An 11234-nucleotide genomic window follows, 5' to 3' on the forward strand; every position below is an offset into this window, starting at 1 on the left:
GCACTCCTGTTTTTTTATTCATTATTAAACCTACTCCTGTATTACCCGTATTTGATTTTGTATTTATAACCCTGTATTCACCTGACCAAAAGTCTTGTTCCACCTGCCACCGAACTTCACTATTTCCCACTATATCTAACTGCAACCTATCTATTTCCCTTTTTAAATTTTCTAACCTACCTTCCCGATTAACGGGATCTGACATTCCACGCTTCGATCCGTAGAACGCCAGTTTTCTTTCTCCTGATAACGACGTCCTCCTGAGTAGTCCCCACCCGGAGATCCGAATGGGGGACTATTTTACATCCGGAATTTTTTACCCATGAGGAAGCCATCATCAATTAACCATACAGTAAAGCTGGATGCCCTCGGGAAAAATTACGGCTGTAGTTTCCCCTTGCTTTCAGCCGTTCGCAGTACCAGCACAGCAAGGCCGTTTTGGTTAGTGTTCCAAGGCCAGATCAGTCAATCATGCAGACTGTTGCCCCTGCAACTACTGAAAAGGCTGCTGCCCCTCTTCAGGAACCACACGTTTGCCTGGCCTCTCAACAGATACGCCTCCGTTGTTGTTGCACCTACGGTACGGCTATCTGTATCGCTGAGGCATGCAAGCCTCCCCACCAACGGCAAGTTCCATGGTTCATGGGAATAGGTTAATTTTGTCAGTAAGTTCAATGTGTGTCACACCAGGATGGCAGATATCGATAATGAACCCGCGTCTGGGGCGCGGGGAGGCGTGCTTGTCACTGATCGAATCTGCCACGCCGATTAAATACGAGGACAGCTAACTCAGGCAGTCTGGATGTTGTTTTTAGGCGGTTTCCCACATCCAACAAAGTAAATACTGGGTTGCTACCAACGTCCCGTCCCAGGAACACACTACGAAGAAACGCAGTGAAACATGAAGATGAGATATACGCTATACGCAAACAAATTGGACACAAATATTCCTCTGGGGTGGGGGAAATAGTGGCGTTTGTAGAGACACGGTCTATCATAACTACAGTTCGGTAGCTTTTGCTACGGCACATAAATAACGTAGTAAATGGTAGGATCCGGTGGTATTGGTAGCACTGATATCGAAAGGAACACAAATGTGTGGGAGGAAGTGGGAGCCGACGACGTCTCTTTGTTTTTTGTTTGTTTGTTTTCCACATAACTGAGACCGCACATCATTCAGTGTTAGTCCATTGCGTATTTCATATTCTTACAAAATATAAATTGCACTTTGTAAGTTAAAGAAGATAGCTGCTCGCGTAACTTTTGGACTGTTATGTAACCAAAGCAATTACTTTTGATCCAAGTACCGTTTACATGCATAAACACAAAAAATTATATAATTATTACAATTTCGGGTTCCGCTGGATAGGCCAGGAGTCCACTACACGCAGCAAGCGGCTACACGGGTAGCAGGGGTTGTGTGGCCTCGGGCAAGTACAGAAAGGGCAGCAGCCTCAAAGGGTGCGGGGCAAAGTCAGGACATGCGGGGGCCAAACAGCAATCGGTATTGTAATTGTAAACTGTCGAAGCTGCATTGGTAAAGTACCGGAACTTCAAGCGCTGATAGAAAGCACCGAAGCTGAAATCGTTATAGGTACAGAAAGCTGGCTTAAGCCAGAGATAAATTCTGCCGAAATTTTTACAAAGGTACAGACGGTGTTTAGAAAGGATAGATTGCATGCAACCGGTGGTGGAGTGTTCGTCGCTGTTAGTAGTATTTTATCCTGTAGTGAAGTGGATAGTTCCTGTGAATTATTATGGGTGGAGGTTACACTCAACAACCGAGCTAGGTTAATAATTGGCTCCTTTTACCGACCTCCCGACTCAGCAGCATAAGTGGCAGAACAACTGAGAGAAAATTTGGAATACATTTCACATAAATTTTCTCAGCGTGTTATAGTCTTAGGTGAATATTTCAATTTACCAGATATAGACTGGGACACTCAGATGTTTAGGACGGGTGGTAGGGACAGAGCATCGAGTGACATTATACTGAGTGCACTACCCGAAAATTACCTCGAGCAATTAAACAGAGAACCGACTCGTGGAGATAACATCTTGGACCTACTGATAACAAACAGACCCGAACTTTTCGAATCTGTAAGAGCAGAACAGGGAATCAGTGATCATAAGGCCGTTGCAGCATCCCTGAATATGGAAGTAAATAGGAATACAAAAAAGGGACGAAGGTTTCTGTTTAGCAAGAGTAATAGAAGGCAGATTTGAGACTACCTAACAGACCAAAACGAAAATTTCTGTTCCGACACTGAAAATGTTGAGTGTTATGGAAAAAGTTCAAGGCAATCGTAAAATGCGTTTTAGACAGGTACGTGCCGAGTGAAACTGTGAGGGACGGGAAAAGCCCACCGTGGTTCAACAACAAAGTTAGGAAACTACTGCGAAAGCAAAGAGAGCTTCACTCAAAGTGTAAACGCAGCCAAAGCCTCTCAGACAAACAGAAGGTAAACGATGTCAAAATTAGCGTAAGGAGGGCTATGCGTGAAGCGTTCAGTGAATTCGAAAGTAAAATTCTATGTACCGACTTGACAGAAAATCCTAGGAAGTTCTGGTCTTACGTTAAATCAGTAAGTGGCTCGAAACAGCATATCCAGACACTCCAGGATGATGATGGCATTGAAACAGAGGATGGCACGCGTAAAGCTGAAATACTAAACACCTTTTTCCAAAGCTGTTTCACAGAGGAAGACCGCACTGCAGTTCCTTCTCTAAATCCTCGCACAAACGAAAAAAATAGCTGACACCGAAATAAGTGTCCAAGGAATAGAAAAGCAACTGGAATCACTCAACAGAGGAAAGTCCACTGGACCTGACGGGATACCAGTTCGATTCTACACAGAGTACGCTAAAGAACTTGCCCCCCTTCTAACAGCCGTGTACCGCAAGCCTCTAGAGTAACGGAAGGTTCAAAATGATTGGAAAAGAGCACAGGTAGTCCCAGTCTTCAAGAAGGGTCGTCGAGCAGATGCGCAACACTATAGACCTATATCTCTGACGTCGATCTATTGTAGAATTTTAGAACATGTTTTTTGCTCGCGTATCATGTCGTTTTTGGAAACCCAAAATCTACTCTGTAAGAATCAACATGGATTCCGGAAACAGCGATCGTGTGAGAACCAACTCGCTTTATTTGTTCATGAGACCCAGAAAATATTAGATACAGGCTCCCAGGTAGATGCTATTTTCCTTGACATCCGGAAGGCGTTCGATACAGTTCCGCACTGTCGCCTGATAAACAAAGTAAGAGGCTACGGAATATCAGACCAGCTGTGTGGCTGGATTGAACAGTTTTTAGCAAACTGAACACAGCATGTTGTTATCAATGGAGAGACGTCTACAGACGTTAAAGTAACCTCTGGCGTGCCACAGGGGAGTGTTATGGGACCATTGCTTTTCACAATATATATAAATGACCTAGTAGATAGTGTCGGAAGTTCTATGCGGCTTTTTGCGGATGATGCTGTAGTATACAGAGAAGTTGCAGCAGTAGAAAATTGCAGCGAAATGCAGGAAGATCTGCAGCGGATAGGCACTTGGTCCAGGGAGTGGCAACTGACCCTTAACTTAGACAAATGTAATGTATTGCGAATACATAGAAAGAAGGATCCTTTATTGTATGATTATATGATAGCGGAACAAACGCTGGTTGCAGTTACTTCTGTAAAATATCTGGGAGTATGCGTAGGGAACGATTTGAAGTGGAATGATCATACAAAATTAATTGTTGGTGAGGCGGGTACCAGGTTGAGATTCATTGGGAGAGTCCTTAGCAAATGTAGTCCATCAACAAACGAGGTGGATTACAAAACACTCGTTCGACCTATACTTGAGTATTGCTCATCAGTGTGGGATCCGTACCAGATCGGGTTGACGGAGGAGATAGAGAAGATCCAAAGAAGAGCGGTGGGTTTCGTCGCAGGGTTATTTGGTAACCGTGATAGCGTTACGGAGAGGTTTAGCAAAATCAAGTGGCAGACTCTGCAAGAGAGGCGCTCTGCATCGCGGTGTAGCTTGCTGTCCAGGTTTCGAGAGGGTGCGTTTCTGGATGAGGTATCGAATATATTACTTCCCCCTACTTATATACCTCCCGAGGAGATGACGAATGTAAAATTAGATAGATTCGAGCGCGCACGGCGGCTTTGCGGCAGTCGTTCTTCCCGCGAGCCATGCGCGACTGGAACAGAAAAGGGAGGTAATGACAGTGGCACGTTAAGTGCCCTGCGCCACACACCGTTGGGTGGCTTGCGGAGTATAAATGTAGATGTAGATGTATAATCCTGCTGGAAGAACATCCGCAACTGAGCATTATACCAGGAGTTGAAAATACCGCATCAGTTGAAAATTTCTTTTATTATCGCACGTCGGTCGCGGACTCTTATAGGCCCATCCTCAGGTGTTATAACATGGTGCTGTGGTCCCCTGTCATGCGCTTATAGGTAGAATACCGCGCCTAGTAGACATCCACTGCGGCGCTCTGGGGCACAGCACCAAGTTACACCACCTGAGGATGGGCTTATAAGAGTCCGAAACCTGTTGTGCGATTATAAAAGAAATTTACAACTGAAGCGGTATTTACAACCTCTGGTATATAATTATTGTTATTGTGTACTCGACAGAACATTCTTCATCTTCATCAAAGGCAAGAGTCTGCTGTTATTATTGATGACTGCGAAAGTTGGTTGGCAATAACGGAAACATGTCTTATATAAGCTCGACGAAATACTGAAGCCAACTTTGATATATTTTTCCTTTGCATTTTTAAAAATTTTGCCTCTTATTACGAAAATTGCGTTTATTAGCTCTATGCGATAAATCTGTATTGTTTTAAATTTATTTTTATTACACCGTCCCTCTCTTTCACGTTACAAAGCAAAACATTCCGAATAACACCGGAACTAAACAATGACAATTCCATGTTTGCTATAAATACTGTTTTTTTTTTTAAGTAACGGAGAGCAGGATAACTATGCAGAACAAAACTCTTCTGTCGGCTGTGCGGCCGTATATCCACACTCAGTTTCTAGATGCTTCACTGCTTCCAGTTAATAGGGGTATCTGGTAAGACACTGACCACACACGCAAAAAAAGTGATCGAATTGAGGTAATGCCTGGAAGGTGTGCAACACACCGAATGTACAAGTAACGCATTGCGACCTTTACTGCCCGAAGCTACTGGGAAAAGTGCCGTAGTCTACGCTTACTTGCGGTATTCTACGGTAACCTACGGTAGTTTACAACTCCAGACGTCAGGGAGAGTAACTGCCATCAACACTGCCAAATCCGATATAACAATCAATCCCATTGAGAAACGGAAAAGGAAGAAAGTCAGTTCACTTTCAGTTTCTATAAAACGTATTCTATACTGGTTTACTGGACAGTGAAATACCGTATCGCAAGTCGACTTGACTGCTGTCACTTGCTCTTAATGCCAAAGAAAATGTCAGGGAATATTTGGAATAGTGGGTGGAACCCATCAACCAATATGGTAGATCTCTGGGATAGAAACATCAGTGATTGCTTTTAGCTCGACATTACTCACGTGGAGAAACTGATGAACACTTTCGCTATATGGAGGTGAACCGTTTCTTTTTTTTCACTTTTTTATATGATGTTTGAAATAATTCATTTTCGCATAAAGACTATGTTCTCGTAATTACATTTCATAACAAAAGTGCTTGTCAGCAAGCCACCAAACCCTTTTGCAAGCCCAGTAAACATTTATACCTCGAGAAACTTCTTGATCTGTTGAAGATATTGATGTAATGCCGTCATGGAGGTATAATAAGGTGAAATGACGCTACAGACGTACGGCTTTAAGTTTCTCTGAAGCCGCTGCCACCATTTTAGATGCCCCAGAATATTAGCAGACGATTCCTTCTTGTTATTAATTTCTGTTTTGTGCACGCAACAGAGTTTTCGTGAATAATACGGTATCACGAAGGCGTTTATCAGACGTTTTCAATAATAATGCGCATTCCGCGTCGCTTTTGTTATACATTTCGAATAACCAAGAAGAGATGTACGTGGAGCTTCAAAGAGTTTACTTAAAAATGAAATGTCAATCCTTTAGCTTTAGGCTGTATTCAGAATAATTAGTACACACGTAAAGGACGCAGTCTTGCAGTTTTGAACAAAACACTTCCACCAGAAGGTAATGTTTCGGGCAACTAACGTGACGGATGTCGGCTTCATATCTGTGACACAATGACAACTCCCCTTATATTACGCCATCATGACTGTCGTTGTTGTTGTTGTGGTCCTCAGTCCCGAGACTGGTTTGATGCAGCTCTCCATGCTACTCTATCCTGTGCAAGCCTCTTCATCTCCCAGTACCTACTGCAACCTACATCCTTCTGAGTCTGCTTAGTGTATTCATCTCTTGGCCTCCCTCTACGATTTTTACCCTCCACGCTACCCTCCAATACTAAATTGGTGATCCCTTGATGCCTCCGAACATGTCCTACCAACCGATCCCTTCTTCTGGTCAAGTTGTGCCACAAACTTCTCTTCTCCCCAATCCTATTCAATACTTCCTCATTAGTTATGTGGTCTACCAATCTAATCTTCAGCATTCTTCTGTAGCACCACATTTCGAAAGCTTCTATTCTCTTCTTGTCCAAACTATTTATCGTCCATGTTTCACTTCCATACATGGCTACACTCCATACAAATACTTTCAAAAATGACTTCCTGTCACTTAAATCTATATCGATGTTAACAAATTTCTCTTCTTCAGAAACGCTTTCCTTGCCATTGCCAGTCTACATTTTATATCCTCTCTACTTCGACCATCATCAGTTATTTTGCTCCCCAAATAGCAAAACTCCTTTACTACTTTAAGTGTCTCATTTCCTAATCTAATTCCCTCAGCATCACCCGACTTAATTCGACTACATTCAATTATACTCGTTTTGCTTTTGTTGATGTTCATTTTATATCCTCCTTTCAAGACACTGTCCATTCCATTCAATTGCTCTTCCAAGTCCTTTGCTGTCTCTGACAGAATTACAATGTCATCGGCGAACCTCAAAGTTTTTATTTCTTCTCCATGGATTTTAATACCTACTCCGAATTTTTCTTTTGTTTCCTTTACTGCTTGCTCCATATACAGATTGAATAACATCGGGGATAGGTTGCAACCCTGTCGCACTCCCTTCCCAACCACTGCTTCCCTTTCATACCCCTCGGCTCTTATAACTGCCATCTGCTTTCTGTACAAATTGTAAACAGTCTTTCGCTCTCTGTATTTTACCCCTACCACCTTCGTAATTTGAAAGAAAGTGTTCCAATCAACACTGGCAAAAGCTTTCTCTAAATCTACAAGTGCTAGAAACGTAGGTTTGCCTTTCCTTAATCTTTCTTCTAAGATAAGTCGTAGGGTCAGTATTGTCTCACGTGTTCCAACATTTCTAGGGAATCCAAACTGATCTTCCCCGAGGTCGGCTTCTATCAGTTTTTCCAATCGTCTGTAAGGAATGCGCGTTAGTATTTTGCAGCTGTGACTTATTAAATTAATAGTTCGGTAATTTTCACATCTGTCAACACCTGCTTTCTTTGGGATTGGGATTATTATATTCTTCTTGAAGTCTGAGGGTATTTCGCTTGTCTCATACATCTTGCTCACCAGATGGTAGAGTTTTGTCAGGACTGGCTCTCCCAAGGCTGTCAGTAGTTCTAATGGAATGTTGTCTATTCCGGGGGCCTTGTTTCGACTCAGGTCTTTCAGTGCTCTATCAAACTCTTCACGCAATATCATATCTCCCATTTCATCTTCATCTACATCGTCTTCCATTTCCATAATATTGTCCCCAAGTACATCGCCCTTGTATAGACCCTCTATATACTCCTTCCAGCTTTCTGCGGTGGTGGTGGTTAGTGTTTAACGTCCCGTCGACATCGAGGTCATTAGAGACGGAGCGCAAGCTCGGGTTAGGGAAGGATTGGGACGGAAATCGGCCGTGCCCTTTCAAAGGAACCATCCCGGCATTTGCCTGAAACGATTTAGGGAAATCACGGAAAACCTAAATCAGGATGGCCGGAGACGGGATTGAACCGTTGTCCTCCCGAATGCGAGTCCAGTGTGCTAACCACTGCGCCACCTCGCTCGGTCACCTTTCTGCTTTCCCTTCTTTGCTTAGAACTGGGTTTCCATCAAAGCTCTTGACATTCATGCAGGTGGTTCTCCTTTCTCCAAAGGTCTCTTTAATTTTCCTGTAGGCAGTATCTATCTTACCACTAGTGAGATAAGCCTCTACATCGTTACATTTGTCCTCTAGCCATGCCTGCTTAGCCATTTTGCACTTCCTGTCGATATCATTTTTGAGACGTTTGTATTCCTTTTTGCCTGCTTCATTTACTGCATTTTTATATTTTCTCCTTTCATCAATTAAATTCAATATTTCTTCTGTTACCCAAGGATTTCTACTAGTCCTCGTCTTTTTACCTACTTGATCCTCTGCTGCCTTCACTACTTCATCCCTCAAAGCTACCCATTCTTCTTCTACTGTGTTTCTTTCCCCCATTCCTGTCAATTGTTCCCTTATGCTCTCCCTGAAACTCTGTACAACCTCTGGTTCTTTCAGTTTATCCAGGTCCCATCTCCTTAAATTCCCACCTTTTTGCAGTTTCTTCAGTTTTAATTTACAGGTCATAACCAATAGATTGTGGTCAGAGTCCACATCTGCCCCTGGAAATGTCTTACAATTTAAAACCTGGTTCCTAAATCTCTGTCTTACCATTATATAATCTATCTGATACCTTTTAGTATCTCTAGGGTTCTTCCATGTATACAACCTTCTTTCATGGTTCTTAAACCAAGTGTTAGCTATGATTACGTTGTGCTCTGTGCAAAATTCTACCAGGCGGCTTCTTCTTTCATTTCTTAGCCCCAATCCATATTCACCTACTACGTTTCCTTCTCTCCCTTTTCCTACACTCGAATTCCAGTCACCCATGACTATTAAATTTTCGTTTCCCTTCACTATCTGAATAATTTCTTTTATTTCATCATACATTTCTTCAATTTCTTCGTCATCTGCAGAGCTAGTTGGCATATAAACTTGTACTACTGTAGTAGGTCTGGGCTTCGTATCTATCTTGGCCACAATAATGCGTTCACTATGCTGTTTGTAGTAGCTTACCCGCATTCCTATTTTCCTATTCATTATTAAACCTACTCCTGTATTACCCCTATTTGATTTTGTGTTTATAACCCTGTAGTCACCTGACCAGAAGTCTTGTTCCTCCTGCCACCGAACTTCACTAATTCCCACTATATCTACCTTTAACCTATCCATTTCCCTTTTTAAATTTTCTAACCTACCTGCCCGATTAAGGGATCTGACATTCCACACTCCGATCTGTAGAACGCCAGTTTTCTTTCTCCTGATAACGACATCCTCCTGAGTAGTCCCCGCCCGGTGATCCGAATGGGGGACTATTTTACCTCCGGAATATTTTACCCAAATGGACGTCATCATCATTTAATCATACAGTAAAGCTGCATGCCCTCGGGAAAAATTACGGCTGTAGTTTTCCCTCGCTTTCAGCCGTTCGCAGTACCAGCACAGCAAGGCCGTTTTGGTTATTGTTACAAGGCCAGATCAGTCAATCATCCAGACTGTTGCCCTTGCAACTACTGAAAAGGCTGCTGCCCCTCTTCAGGAACCACACATTTGTCTGGCCTCTCAACAGATACCCCTCCGACGTGGTTGCACCTTCGGTATGGCTATCTGTATCGCTGAGGCACGCAAGCCTCCTCACCAACGGCAAGGTTCATGGTTCATGGGGGGATCATGACTGTCGGTGATAAAAAATGATAGAGGCTACTTCATTTGTTATCTGCCTACCAACTCATTTTTCCGTTTCGGAACTTGTACGGATTGCAAGTAAATCGACGTGATTATACTTTGCTTGTTTCGTAAGTATTGATTTCACTATAATTAGTTGAGTTGATTATTTAACAAAAATTACCATCCTGTCTCCTTATCATATCTACAATTTATAATTGACTTGTGTCAGCAGCAAAATAGCAGAGGTTGGAGACGGATTGTTGGGAGGCGAACTATCGAATACTATTCGTGTTCTTTCGTTAATCACTTTTCAGTCCGAAGTCAGAACCCCCCCCCCCCCCCCCGCCCCCCTCGCGGGATATTTTATACTATCATTTCACTTGCTACATGTAATATTTTATCGCGAGGGTTGTGTTGTTCGAACATTGACGCCTCCCAGCTTACTCATGGGCCTGATGCAAACTCTACTGCAACCAAAGGATGATTAAATGATGGACCAGAAAAGATAAATACATCAAATGCATCGCATTTGTGAATATGGACAACCATCGGCTGTAGAATGGAACGACGACATTGAAAATTTGTACCGGAGCGAGATTCGAACCCGGATGTCCAGCTTAACACGAGCGGTCGCCTTACCTTAAGACTATCCGAGCACGACCAGCAGCCTCCATATGTCATCAGCCATGTGTCTAATGGTAAGGCAACCGCTTGCAATTACCGGGAATTCCAGGTTCGAGTTCCGATCTGGCACAAATTTTCATTGTCGTCACTCCATTATGCAGTTGACGGTTGTCTATATTCGCAACTGAGAATACATCTAATGTATTTCATAACGGCTGTAGTCGCCACAATGCATGTGCGAAGAAACATTGCATCGTATTTCAGAATAGCACAGGCACTGCAGTATCGTAGAAAAGGTAAAGTTTCAATCGGCTCTACCGCAATTTCAAAGAGCTGCACCGTACTGAGCTCTTCAATGAAATCATTGCCCATGTCTCCGTTGCATCCCAGTAAACTCATTTAACGTATGAATGAACTGCTATTGTATGGGTTGCCCCTTTCATAAATCTTGAGTTGAATATCTCATTTTGAGACAAGAGGAAGCACAATGGAAGCCACTGTCAAAGCTGTAGAGAACAACCCTGGTAATGCTTGAGTGTGGTCAGACTCTGTAAGTCCGTGGTGTGCTCATGTTACTGTTACCCCTGACGCAACAAGAATTGTAGTATTAAGAAGTGGAATTAGCATAGGGTTAAAAGGTTGAATACCTATTGGTGCGCCGGCCGGCGTGGCCGAGAGGTTCTAGCCGCTACAGTCTGGAACCATGCGACCGCTACGGTCGCAGGTTTGAATCCTGCCTCGGGCATGGATGTGTGTGATGCCCTTAGGTTAGTTCGGTCTAAGTAGGTGTGTTCTAGGGGA

This window comes from Schistocerca serialis, chromosome 10 (assembly GCF_023864345.2).
Source record: "Schistocerca serialis cubense isolate TAMUIC-IGC-003099 chromosome 10, iqSchSeri2.2, whole genome shotgun sequence".
Lineage (NCBI taxonomy): Eukaryota > Metazoa > Arthropoda > Insecta > Orthoptera > Acrididae > Schistocerca > Schistocerca serialis.